Below are 14,673 nucleotides of genomic sequence, written 5' to 3'. Positions count from 1 at the left end.
ATAAACAGTGATATTCCCATGCAGTGTTCCGGTTCCTTCAAAGACACACAATTAAAGAAAAGCAGTAAATATTATATGATCATATTTGTCATGTTAATGCTCCAGTTGGTAGGCTCCAAAGGTAATAGGGCCTCCTGGAGTACACCTGTGAATAGAACTCAATGTCCTTGAGACAAATATTACATACACTAGTTACCAGATCACTTGTACTGACAACTATGAACTTACTGCTCTACTTATTTGCTATGTGTTTTTGATTCCCTTTTCCGTTTTAAAAAATTTCACCCAAACAATATTCAGACAAGTTAGGTAGTTTGTAGACATTAAGGAAGGCGTTTGAATAAAAAAACAAATGATAGAATTTTTCTGTAAAACCAAATGTTATGAACCTCCGGGCAAATTTTCTTCAGTGGATTCAAAACATAACCCTGCAGTCCAAACAGCAATGGTATATAAAGTAGCAAACCAAAACAACACAGGTGGCCTTAGAAACAAGAAAGGCATCTCTGTGGACCAAGAACAGAGCTGATACATAAAGCTGTAAGTAAGGCTGAAGCCACAGATGTGCTGGGCTCTGAGTCTGGAAGCAAGTAGTGATAGTAGGAATTAATCTCCTGCAGGGTAAAGAGCACTGAAATTGTCATGCAGGACAGGGGAGCACTGCTTTAAGCTGCTTAAAAATACCCTGCACTCATGAAAGAAGGTAGAAAAAATATTTTACCAACTTGGGTCTGCAGCTTTTAGCAGGATATAGCCCATCATTGCTGGAAGATATGAACAGAGTCTAACAGTGCACACACTGAAACACGGTGCCACTGCTTAGTGTGCTTAGTCACTGCATGTGAGACATCCTCACAGTCCACACAATGGAGATTCCCTCGCAGTGGCCTCCAATGGCATTGTGGCAAGCCCCAGGGATAAGTGGGGGCAGTTGCAAAGTTTCTAAAGAGGGGTAGTGATATCCTCAGTAATAACTTATTCTCTGTATTCACTCTGGAGTTTAACCAGAAGATAGAAAGTAAAAAAAGACATATAAAAAAATCTCTATTTAAAATTACACTAGCAGAAAAATTCTAAAACACATTAAAAAATCCAAAGTTCAGAAAAGTAACCAAAAAAATTAACCATCAAAACATTAATTCACTTTGGTTGAAATTAATTTTATGTAACCATTTGACAATGACTTTTAGGTAATTATATAGCACACTCTGGGTAGTAAGTGAAAGAAGTATTCCCTTTTAAAATCAGCAAAAGCGGGGCGCCTGGGTGGCACAGCGGTTAAGCGTCTGCCTTCGGCTCAGGGCGTGATCCCGGCGTTCTGGGATCGAGTCCCACATCAGGCTCCTCCGCTATGAGCCTGCCTCTTCCTCTCCCACTCCCCCTGCTTGTGTTCCCTCTCTCGCTGGCTGTCTCTATCTCTGTCGAATAAATAAATAAAATCTTTTAAAAAATAAAATCAGCAAAAGGTTATGATTTGAAAAGAGAAATTAAATAAGAAGAAATGAATGTGGGAAGAACTAATTAGAAATCTTGGGATGAAAAAGTATAGTCACTGATTTTCAAACACTCAACGTTAAATATTTGCTAAGAAAGAGAGAGACTGAGATTAATTGAGATGAATAAAAGAAAAGAAGCATGAACCTCAGTTTTTTACAGCCAACAAGCAGGCTGATAAATCTGGTCAGTGGCCAAAGAAGAAATATTCTCCAGTGTCCTCTTCAGAAGTGATTGGGGAAGATAGTAGAAAAAGGACACAGGAGAGAGCAGAACTAGTCACCATAGGGAAAAATGGACTAGGGAGCCATCCCTAGGATTTGAAACTGGATATATTGATCAAGATATATTTCCTAGCCACAGGGAAAAGGGACCTGGCAATATTTGCTCAATGGGATTCAACCTTGCTATGGGCCATTGGCTGCTGTGTGTCTTTTCTCGTTTCTTCTTTTGAATGGGAGAGTTGGGTGCACTTATCTGGCACATGTTTCATCGTTGTATGTCGAGTGAGTGGGAAGCAGATAACTTGTCTGTTTAGGATTGGAGTCGCATCCAAATGTGACACAGATAGTAAGGTCCTGGATTTAGAGCTCAGTGCCTTTATTGGATGAGTCTTTTGGGGTATGATAGGGAAGGGTTGAGTGAACTTTGTGTGTGGTAGAAATGTAATAATTATAACCAAGAGGGTGGCCTGTGGTAGATTTCATTATTGTTCCTAATGTTTGACCCCCCCCACACACATCCACACCCACTATCATGAGACTTTGCAGTTCCTCCAACTAGAGGTGGAGTACATTTCTCCATCTCACAGATTTTGAGCTTTGCGTGTGCCTTACTATGGCCATTAGAATATTAACAGATGTCATATGATTAGGGACTTGAAATGTTCTAGCAAGGTTGGGCTTGATCCCTTTCACTTTTGCCATTGCTCCGGGTAGCCTACTGGTTCCAGAATTATGTGACATGTGTGTAAATTCACAGTCTGGAACCAAACCCATCTGAGCCCAGCTGAGATTAGCCAAACTATAATCAATTCTAAGATGCATAATACGTAAATAATGGCTTTCTGTTACAGTCCACTGATTTGGGGATTTTTTTTAAAAGAAATATCATTATGATGATATTTGAATAAAATATTCTCTTACAACACAGAAAAATTAATTCAAGACAGTTTACAGATACAAATATGAAATGAAGATATGAATTTTTAACTAAGCACAAATAAAGTAAAATATTTTAAGAATTTTTGGAGAATAAACCAGATGGTACAAAACATAAAAATTATTAATTTTCTTATATTTAATTTTAAAACTCTGCCTAACAAAAGACATCAAATATTATAAATTACAAAGCACAGTCTTGGAGAAGATATTTGAAATGCTTAGTGATTAAGCTCATCAAAATATTATTATTCAGAGTAGATATAGGAAAAACACAATAAGAGAAAGTTACACAAATAATAGAAAAATTGACAAAGGATATGAATAGGCTGTTCACAAAGAAGAAATGGAAATGGCTACTAGTCACCTAGAAAGATGTTAAATCTTGCTAATGATCAAGGAAATTTAGAATAAAATACAATGAGATATTTTGTATTTATCAGATTGGCGAAATTAAACAAAAATCTTGGTGAGGATGTGGACTGATGGACTCTCATATAATTATGGTGGGAGGAATGTAAATTGACACAACCACCTTGGAGAATATTTGGTATGGTGTAGTGAGAACCAAATCCAGCATAATTTCCTGTTCTGGTGTTAAACAACAGTGGCATCGAGCATACTTTTTTTTTTTTAATTGTAGATTTTCTTTATTTTTTCAATTAAAGTATAGTTCGCATACAATATTATATTAATTTCAGGTGCACAACATAGTGATTCAATAATTATATACATTATAAAATTCAAGCATACTTTTCTGTCCCTATGTTAGGCAAGTCTGAGATCAGTCATACTTTTTGCTTTGTTAAGTAATACTTAGCTGCTTGCTTCAGGGAAATATTTTCTTCTGAAAGATAAGACTATGAGGCTACAAAAATAAGTTACTTAACAAGACTAATAGCTTGCCCATCAAGACTTGCTTCAGGAGTCTTGTCTCATGACACCTATCAGTTCAAAGCTCGTATGTCATAAACTGTCCAATCCAAACTAGTTCCATGCCATGCAAGATAAACCTTAAAATCACCCAGCTTAGGTCCTAAAACCATATAAATACCATTTCTAATTTCCCTATTTTGAGGTATTATTAAGACTCTGCTATGGTAGTGTTTTTCCTTACTACAGTAGGCCTAAGAAACTTAGCTTTGCTTGATCAACAGTGGGTTTTGTTTTTTGTTTTTTGTTTTGGACGGGGCTGGGGGGACCTATACTAGTAAAGTTAAATATTCATATACTACATGACTGAGGAATTCCATTTTCAGGTATACAACCTAAAGTGGTATCATTCAAACTATGAATTTAGACTCATTAGTAAAATAGGAAATCAACATGGCGAATCACAGTCCACATTTGTTTGTTTTTAGAATAGGATTGATCAGACAAGAATGGAAAAGAATGGAATGGAATAAAGTACAATAAACAATAAATAATAAAAATAGTAAAACAATAGAAGGTTGTTTTGTGAAATTCTGGTTTCAGTATACATAGAACTGTGTGTATATGCACGGGTACAAGTGCGTATTAAGCCACTGCCTTAAATAAACCCTTGCATATGTATGTAAGGAGTTATTGTGAAACATTTATAATAAAAAAACTAGGAACAATCTCAATCATCACCAAAAAATAGATAATAAATATTTATGTACGTAGTGAATGCTATACAGCAGTTAAAACAAATGAACCAGAGTTGTACATTATTACAAATAAATCTCAAAAACATTGAGTGAAAAAGCAAATTATATAATTTATATACATAATAAGAAAAACTGCATTAAACAGTGCTTGGGAATATAATAATCTAGAAAATATGATGTAAAAGTATAAAAATTGAAATAATCACAAAATTTAGGGCAGTGGTTTTCTGTGCAAAGTTTGAGAGTAGGGTGAGGAGTGAGGGAATGAGGAAGCAAGGAAATGAGGGAAGGTCATGAGAGGGAGTGAGAGAGAGAGGAGGGGAAGGTATTGAAGAGATAAACAGGCAGACTCAAGTGTCTTGGTATTTTGATTTCTTAAAAAAAATCTGAGGCCATTATGGCAAAATGTTAAAATGTTAAAGTTTGGTGTGGGGAATAGTACTGAGTGTTTTTCTATGGTGCAGGCATTGTTCCAAACACTTTACGTATTTTATTTGCAAAACGATTTGTTAATATTTACCCTATATTTCTTGGTATGCTTGAACTACTTCAAAATTTGAAAAATAGAAGCAGAGGGAAAACGTTGTATTAAATCTAAGTGGTGGGAATATGGATATCCATTATGCTATTCTCTATAATTTTCTGTACGGTTGAAATTTTTCACTTAAAAAAAGCATGTTTCAAAAAATCACTTGGTTTGATAGGACTGATAATTAATCCTTTATCTGAAACCCTAGAATATAGGGAATGCATTGAAATGTTTATGATGACCTGTGCACAGGTTGGTTTTTTCTCACCAGAGTTCCATTAGTCATTTTGTAAAGAATCTGATTGGTTATCTTAGATTGTAAAGAGGGTAGCTCTCCTTGGAGGAAGTGCACCAAGTTGCTCCAGAGCCATATTCACCCAACCCTGTACCATTCATTCTCCATTTCTTTTCTCTTCTCCTCCAAATAACCAAAAGCCACATCCAGAAATAGTGACAGAGAAAGTTCCCATGCCTTCTTGGAGAAAAGGGCTGGATCTAAAGAAAACAAAAATCAATAATATCACAATGGGTGGGCTGTGGGAAATAAAAGATTGCTTCAGGGCGAGGCATCATTGGAACAGCCCTTCCTTTTGGCCTTTACATCTGGAATGTCTTTACCAATCTGAGGGTGAAATCTCAATTGGTTTTATTATAAGATAAAACAGTCAACATCAGAATTATTCATAAACTTCAAATGAGTTATGACTGGACAACCAGCTCTCTGAGTGGGATGTGTAGTTTCTCTCTGAGTGGAACAGTTGTTTGATGAAACTGGTAAACTAGCCTCTTATTTTAGTATCATGTAAACAGAGTCCAATTCTCTTCCCAGCTCTGTGTCTTCCCTCTTGGAAAAACTCGGCTAAAAGTCTGGCTTTAGATACAAAACTGGAGTCATGGTTCCAATGCTTGAATACTCTAAGCAATATCATATCCTTCTTGGTCTTTTCCATAAATGAGTAAGGATTTTGTTTTTTTTTTTTAAAAGAATAAAAATAATAAATAGGTTTTAAAAAATGGTTTTGAAGCCTGTACTCAAAAGTACAATGTGGGGCTCAATTCAATAAAAATATGAAGTATTTATTAATAAGAAAAATAACAATGTTAATAGTAATCCAGAACAATCTTTATTGACTGGTTACTCTATCCCAAGTATTCTTCCAAACATTTTACAAACTCATAACAACACTATGAGATAAGTAATTATTACTCCCATTTTATAACTGAGGAACCGAGGCTTAGAGAAATTAATTTGCCCAGATAGCAAAATCGATGGAGCATAGTGGAGTTTAGAGGTGATATGTTGTTCAACCCCTTCTTCTTACATGTGAGAACTGGAGGTCTTAGCGGGGTTGCATTATTAACAAGAGGACGTCCTCTTGGGTTCGGGAGATTACATTATTCTCTCCATGGATGGAAGGGGACACTGTTCTAGGCCTCTAGTTCAGCTAAATTAACACTCAGCTAAATTAACACTAAATTAACACCTTTGCCTCTAAATGAGAAAACTTAGGAGCAGAGAGGCTAAATAACTTGTTCACAATCAGGCATCCAGGGCCACGATATAAAAGTTCAAATCTGTCTCTAGACTCAGCTTGATTTCTTGACTATGGATTTGGATTTCTCCATCAGTTTTTTTCTTTGATTGATTTTAATTTGCTTTAATTTCATGTTTTGCAATTTTCATTAAAAATGGTTTCGCTCTTCCATTCAGCCTCCATGGTAAGTTCTTTTGAGAGAAATCCCAATTTTAATTATATTTCATTGATCATTTTACCATAAGGATTTCACCAAAATAAACCTCTAATGTGATGGGGAGCTGGGGATGATACAAACCCTTTGAGTTTTCCTGTGGGTTTATGACATCATATCCAATATGACTTCTTCTTCTGTTTTTTTTTTTTTTTGCTTTTTTCTTCAGCTTTATTGAGATACAATTGACATACACCATTTTGTAATTTTAAAGTGTACACTGTGTCAATTTTGATACATTTATATATTGCAAAATGATTATTGCCGTAGCATTAGGTAACAATTCCATCCTCTCACATAACTACCATTTCTTTTTTGTGGTGAGAACATTTTCTAAAATTTTATTTATGTATTTATCTTCCAGTGACTTTTTAAATTCATTTTTTCCTGTAGAACAGAATTTAACTTAAAAAAGCAAGCTGAGGAAGGGACAGAGGGGGACAGAAGGGACAGAGACTGTCCCTTCAGGAAGGCACAGTGTGTCTTCGTATATCTTTTTAGTATCTCTTTGCTATGCTGTGTATCTATAATATCATTAATGTGGCCATATATACTTATATCTATTGAATAAATGGTGTTTATATTACTATTTTATGTACGGCACATTTACATTTTTATGTAGGCAATTTTATGTAGTTGATCGACTACCTTAATTTTTACTATACTGTTTGTCTCGTGTGTCGTTTACGAAGGTCTTTCTGACTTTTAAATGATCCTCGATGTCTGTAGTTAATTTAAATGTAAAACTCCACCGTAATCTATGTAGCCATCACCTCTTACTGGAAATTCAGTTCATTTTTAGTTTCAGTATTATAAATAAAACTACAGCAAATATCCTATCAGCTAGGTTTTGGTGTATATTTTGTGAGGATAAATTCCTGGAAATGGAATTATTTTGTCAAAAATGTGTACGCTACTTTGATACACATTGATAAACTTCATAAAGTGTATAACAATTGCTGTATGTTATTAAGTTCAGTCTCTCATACCAAAATACACACAATGTTATTTGCCAATTTGATAGATCAGAATAGCACCTTATTTTAATGTGCCCGCCTATGAGTATGAGTGAGGTTAAACTCCTTTTGTATACTTCCTAGCCTCCTGGTATACTCTACACATTTTCCCCTTTTTATAAGTTTTGCTGATTTCCTGTTGGCATGTTTGTATTTTGTTATTTATAAGATTTGTTTAACACAGTAGTTATCATCTCTTGGATTAAATGATGAATGTTAGACCGGGCTTCTCACTGGTGAGATGAAAGCGATGTGGATTGGCTAAAACATTTGAGGAAGCCTCCCAAGCCTGGCCTAGAAAAAGCCTAATAATCTAGAGAGGCCTACAGACCCCTCTAGGGGTATCCAAGGCCTGCCCTCCACAGCACTGATTGTAGCCTGTGGATTAGGATTCCTGGTTGCCTGATAGTGACTCTGAGTCATTTGGTGTTTCTATCTCAAGTGAACATTTTATACATAAGAGTCAGAGCTCCTTTTTGTTTTAGGATAAGAAGACTTCCAGAATGGTTTTATGACCATTTCTCCTTATTTGTTAATAAACATCTACACAATGAATATCCATATGCATGACAGACTCTAGTCGGAGACTCACTTTCCTTCCAAGAGGATAATCCTCACTAATCCCACATTTCCTTGGCAGTCACCATAAAGAACATAAAACTGTGTATGACCAGATTGGTGAGATCAGTCCACAAGACAGACCTGTATCAGACCCACCAGTGAACATTTTGAAAATGTTTCTGTACTTTCGTTGGATTGTTTTTCTAGATTGGGGATACCTGTAAAGAATGAGATCCAATTTACCTACAGTTGGGGGAGGAAACACTATTTCTCCTTGTCATCTTTTTCTTTTGGAAAGGAGAAATTATTTAAGTAATTCAAGGGCACTTGTGTCTCCAACATTTTCTCTCTCACCCTCTCACCTATGTCACCTCAAAGAACATTTGTAAATAGACAACTGAGTTAGGATGTCTGTTTTGAGAAATTATAGCTATCAAGTAAGTCCCAAGTCCTGCTAACTCAGCACTGCAGTTTATTGAGGTTGCTTCTGTTCTCTGTTGGTTGATTCTGAACACTGACTTGAATTCATTTTCAGTTTGCCCCCTCCCCACCCCCTATAGTTTCCTTATGGTTTGTAAGATTCAGAGTGTAAGAAACTCTCTGTGGTGGTGACACCTGCTTCCCTCTCCATGTTCTTTACCAAAGCATGACCTGCTCAGGATTAGTGGAATTACTAATCCTGTTCTGGGTTTATTTTAGAAAACCAAGTATATTATATCTGGATCCTCATCATCCAGGAAGTGCCCCAGACTTAAAATGGAACCTTTAAAAGTGTGTTAACAAAGCAGTTATTGTAATGGAACAGATGAAAAGAGTAAAACTCCCTTTTACCCCAAGTTCATAGAAATCAAAAGCAGAAACAAGTTAAATGCCCTGTGACTCACTGTGAGTTCTGATTTCCTGCTTCTGTTTCTGCTCATAATCTTTGCCTGGGAAGGAGAGGCCTTCACATTTTTTATGTGGTCACCCACAGAACACATATACCACGAAGTAGGCCTAAAGATGATCTTCTCTTGGTTGTCTGAGGCTTTGGAGTCTTATGTGATCCTTCTATTGCTAAGGAGACCTGAGGAGAGAGGTTGGCCTGGTTTTCTTCTTGCCATCAGAGAGCCTGAGGTGAACATAAACCAACCCGCTCCTCAGGAATGAGGCACAGGCCACTCGGTTCAGCACTAACAGTCACACCCTGACTGGTCCACCTATGAAGGAAACAAACATCTATGTCGTGTGAATGTGAGAACTCCCACATCTTCCTTGACTAGTAAGTGGCTGCTAAAACTCAACTGTCTGAGCTTTCCTTCTGCTGCTTAAGATTATGATTACTATGCAGATGTTTTGGGGACAGGGGAAAATGGGGAACGGAGTAGATGGAACTAACATTTGAAATCCTGCTTTGTGCCAGGACCTAAGCTCATTAGAATTTATATTTGCTAAACATTTAATTCTCACCCCTCTGTCAGGTAGACACTGTCTCTCTTCTAGAACTGAGGGAATTGGGTCTTGAAGACAATCAGTTAGTAAATGGTGGATCAAGGATTTGAACCCTAACCTCCCTGACTCTGGAGTCCTTGATGTTTAGGAGAGATACACATAAAACTGCTACCAGCCATTCACAGTTGTGTATTGATTTGGAGAGGAATTAGCAGAACATCTGACTTGGAGAATGTGAGAAGTGCAATGATAATGGTAAAAGAAACCTCTAGAGTAGCTGAAAACAATTCTTAGCTTCCTTGCAATTTTGCTGCAGAGCCTGGGTAGGGCTTTCTCTCCTCCAGGGCTCACGTGTCTACTACCTAATGCCTGATCCAAGTAAGGATGTTCTGAGGGAAAAAAAAAACAAAAAACAAACAGCAACAACAACAAAAAACCACGTCATTATGTGCAAAGAGCAACATCAAGCAAAAGCCTGTCTTTCTAGTGTTCCCCAAATAACATCAATGATATATAGGAGTTTAGTAATGAGGCACGGATTTGTAATAGAATAAACAGCTTATAATGTGCCACTGTGTAACTGGGATCTGGCAGCTTAAGCAGACAAACATTTTTAGATTAGGAGATCAGAAAGGTGTCAGGAGAGACTTGGAAAGTGCCCCACACATTTATATTTGTGTCACTCTTTAGGTATGTTTTGAAGTTTGAAAGAACAGATGTGTCTGGCTTCTTTGGTGGAGAGAACCCTGGACTTGAAGGGAGAAGAGCAGTGTGGGAGTTCCGGCCTTACCACTTATTAGCACTGCAGGGGGGGGTTCCAAGCAAGGCTGTGAGCTCAGGCAAGAGTCCCAGAGTCCACCAGATCCCAGAGAGTGCTCAGAGGGTGTTACACCTCAGAGTTTGTCTTAACTTGAGGCAACACAGCTGGGCTTTCGTAGTCCAATCAGTCAGTCTTGGGCTAAGGGCTTTCAAGGAGCTGCTGAAAAAGAAAACAGACCCAAATCTGAGCTCTATCACTTACTAAAGCTGTTACCACAGGGAAATTTCACCTAATCTCTTAGTTTCCCCATCTCTGATCATCACAGGCTAATTAGGCTCAAAGGAGAGAATGAATGTAAATGTTTGTCCATTTCCATGAATACAGTAAGTACTCAGAGTTGGTATTCTGAGCCTCCGTTTCCCATTTCTGAAATATTAGTCATAATAATTAAAGTATACAGATGAATAATTTCATACATAGTAAGGTAAATTTTATTATTTCTTTTAGTTCTAATATCTGATGAAATCACAGCCTTGCCTACAATTCCTAATGTCTAAACAGTGCTCTTGGGAGATGCTGAAAGACATTTTGTGGGACTAGAGGTAAAAGCAAATTGGTCCTAGGGGTGCGGCTATTGGTCCCCTTACCCTAAATGTAGCAGAGCTTCAGATACAGGCCTTTATAATTCCAGACCAGCCTGGGATGTTTATTTTCTATGAATAAAAATAATGGCGCATGATTTTTCTCTAAACACCTATCAGATCCTGGTCTTGGAATTCATCCTGAGCCACAGAAGGGAGAAGCTTAACATAAAAAAGTTTACAGAATGTGTTCTCATTTGGTCCCTGTATCTACTTTGCAATTTAAGGAGAATAACTGCTTTTGGAAACATATTTGTTTTAGGGAAAATGATAGCAATGATGAGGCCCGTGTTGAACAGCCAGGATTTGGGATAAGGCTGACTCTGTGTCTGGGTGTCTAGCAGCTATGGAAACAGGCACAGAGAATAGAAATAGCCCATGGCCAGAAGCATATCCAGTGCGACTGGGTCTACATCAAAAGGACCTATAAACTGTATAAAAACACAAGTGCAAATGAGAACTTTTAACACCCGAATAAAGGTCACCAACTGTTTAACCATCTCTGAGTCCTGGTGGCAGAAAGTCAAGTCTGAAGATAATGATTGTTTCCTTACTTGTGATGGGTACAGCTTTGGGAATTTGATGCTATAGATTATGTAAGTTTGACCTTAGGACAGACCAGTTACAACAACAAAGAAGAAGTGTGCAGAGCAATTTAAGTGGCTTTCATCTCTTCCTAGAGCAGAGCCAGGAGGCCCAATGTGATTGCGCAAAGAAGATGTTTATCCTAAAGGCTTGTGGAATAACTGAGTTTCACCTTCATTCCATGGGGTGTGAAGTCCAAGGCATCACTCACTTAACAGAATTCAGTATGGCAGGACAAAAAAGATGTTTTCATAAACAGCACCTGAAGTAGGTATGAGTAGAGCAGGGAGTATATTGCATATCTAGGAGCAATGAGCTCACCAGTGTGGCTGAAATAAAGGTGGGACAATAAATATTTTTAAATGTAAAGAGATGGGGTTAGAGAAGATTGCAAATGATGCCAGACTAAGAATTTGTGCTTTATTTTACTGGGGAGCCTCCAAAGACTTTGGGGATGTGAATTGGAATGAAGGAAGGAGGTTAATCTGTTTCTGGCACATGAAATGATTTGGAACGGAGAGGAGGCTGAGGATAAGAAGACTGGTCAGGAAACAGTTTTGATAAACGAGACTGAGAGTGCCCTGTTGGGTGGAAGGGAAAACGGAGAGATGCAGCATATTAAATGGAGCTGGGGAGGGATATGCCTGGGTGCTTGTGTCTAGGTGAGAGATAACAAGAACTAGGAGTTGAGACCAGCTCCCTGCTTCTGTGGAGGAGCCTGCAACAGATACAACGGGCCACCTGTGGGAAGCAGACAGCTTGCCAGAGTAAGTTCCCTAAGTAATAGGACAGAATTTTATATTGTGATTAGTAGACACAAACCTGGAGAGGCTCCAGGTTCTGCTAAGACCTTCAAGGAGATAAACACTTCCAGCCAGGACCACACCATCCTAATGATTTCTGGAGAAGCCAGAAATGTAAAAATCTACTCATTTTGCCATAGTACCATAGCCACTACCTGTAGAAAGATCCAGTTTCCCACATGTTGCTTCCTGTGCTTCCATACTTCTGGGGGAGAAACTCCTTTACATTTGACCACTTCCAAAACCCACCATTTTCTGAGGGACAGCAACAGCTGGAATGTCACCAGGGCTCAGAGAATTCATACTACTGACAACAGGCAAATGAGTTAATATTCATTTTAGGTTTCTATGATCAATGATAGTGTATAAAGATTTTTTAATGTCAAAAGTAATGTGTGGGAAAAGTAATCAATTTGAAGGAAACATTCATATTTTTTCCATATAACCTTCTCAAAAGTAAGTATGAATTTGTAGCCACAACACCCATTAATGAAATAAAACCAGTAATGAGAGGAGAAATAAAGTGCTTAGCATAATTCTTGGTTCATGATAAAAGAAATGGCATCCACTGTTAATCATGATTTAGAGTGATTGAATAAAATCTAAGAGAAAAGGTCTAACTTCTGTTAGACATTTAGGACTAAAGTTCATGAGAGAATCTGTGGCAGGAATGATGATTTGAAAGTCATCTGCATAGCAGGAATAGTAGAAATTATGAATGGAGGTTTCCATGCTTGCCTGGAACTTGTATGTTAACAAAATAGAGTCCTCAAACCCAATTCTTAGGGATATGGAAGCGGTGGAGCAAGTAGATACAGGCTGGAAGCTATTAGAAAGGAGGAAGACCCCAGGACAATGTGGGGTCTTAGAAGTCAAGGGAGAAAATGAAGCCAAGGTCTCACTGATTGAGAAACATAAAAAACTGGGAAGGCTACGGGAAAGCAGTTCAAAGATGCTTCTGCATACTGTTAATCACATCTTTTAGTGGTGGGCACTAGGAACTGTGGACTGACATGCTCTTGCTAGAGCTCCCAGCAGGCAAGACTTCTGCCATTTGCTTAATGCTGTGTTTCCTGGGCCCTAGATCTGAAACCTTAAAATGTGTAGTATTTATTTAGTATTAGAACCATGTTCTGAGGATGCTTTTTCTGGAGCTGTTTTGAGACCACAGAACTGAAAAAGTTTTGAGATGAAATGCTAGCCTTGTACCCAGGTTGGCCCGTCATTCTTTCCATTTAAAGCCACTGGTAATATGGTTGCAAGATGTATTTTGCCCATTTTTTAAAAGCCATTTTCTACTTTCCAACCACCAAAATATGTTGGGAGTGTCATAATTGTTTTTCTCTTTGGAACTTTAGAAAATATTGTTTTTATAATAGAAATAGCATTTCTTTAATTTTTTTTTCTTTTTTTAATCGCCAACGGCTGCCATACCAAACCACGGACTTGGCTCATTTATATTTCCAATTCTAGCTTGTGCTAAAATTTCTGGCAGATGAGTTTTGTGGGACTGCCCAAAGTATTTCTGAGGAGGTTTATCTCAGAGGCTAGTCAGATGAAAGACTGAAAAATTAAAAAGGACTTCAATGCATTAATTCGGGTAAAGCATTTAGAATAGGATTATGCACGTGGTAAGCATATATGAGTGCTGGTTATTATTACTAAGGCCTTCTAAGATGATGTAGCATCAGAGGCCAAAATGGACCAAGAAAGGCCACCTATTCTTATGATAGGATAAGTGCTCCCCAAGGATCCCAAACAAAGGATTGTTAGAGTTTAAAAGACTTCCAGGAAGCTGTTAAAAGATGACAGCACCAGGGGTGATAAGCTAGGTTTGTAAAGGATTGGCCATTTGGCAGTTGGGTAAGCTTACCTACGAAACGTATCATGGAGTGGGAGGTGCAAGAGGTTAGGATTATTAAAACCTAGTTATAATACTTACCTGGCAGGGGTGACACCATGATCAAGCAGGTGGTTTTCCCAGGCTGAGGCTTTCCATTGCACTGAGGATGTGCTGACACCTGCGATTTCCCCAAATGTGGGAAACTCGACTGCATAATTTGTGGTAGTGGGGGACTGTTTGTGCTCTCCCCTGATTAAAAAAAATAATAAAAAAAAAATAAAAATAAAACGTAGTTTTAGGATCCATATCCTTTGAAAGTGGTTTGCTCATAATTGAAATATAAAGGTACTTGGAATTAGCATAGAAAGAAAATGTTGAGACCCTGAAAAGAGCATGATTTTCGAACATTTAGAAGTTGTCAAAAATGTGAAGAGAGATGAATAAGTGAGCCTCCACTTAGGATTCTTTCT

At 37.7% G+C, this 14,673-nt stretch overlaps 1 non-coding gene across 1 annotated transcript; it reads left to right on the top strand.

Moving 5' to 3' along the window:
* Window positions 1–14,294: 14,294 nt before the first annotated feature.
* Window positions 14,295–14,455, top strand: LOC113242088 (U1 spliceosomal RNA). Its single transcript, XR_003311796.2, has one exon. It is a non-coding gene; the product is annotated as a U1 spliceosomal RNA (small nuclear RNA).
* Window positions 14,456–14,673: the final 218 nt, after the last annotated feature.

This window comes from Ursus arctos, unplaced genomic scaffold, assembly GCF_023065955.2.
Source record: "Ursus arctos isolate Adak ecotype North America unplaced genomic scaffold, UrsArc2.0 scaffold_36, whole genome shotgun sequence".
NCBI lineage: Eukaryota > Metazoa > Chordata > Mammalia > Carnivora > Ursidae > Ursus > Ursus arctos.
This window is presented reverse-complemented; position numbering and strand designations above follow the sequence as displayed.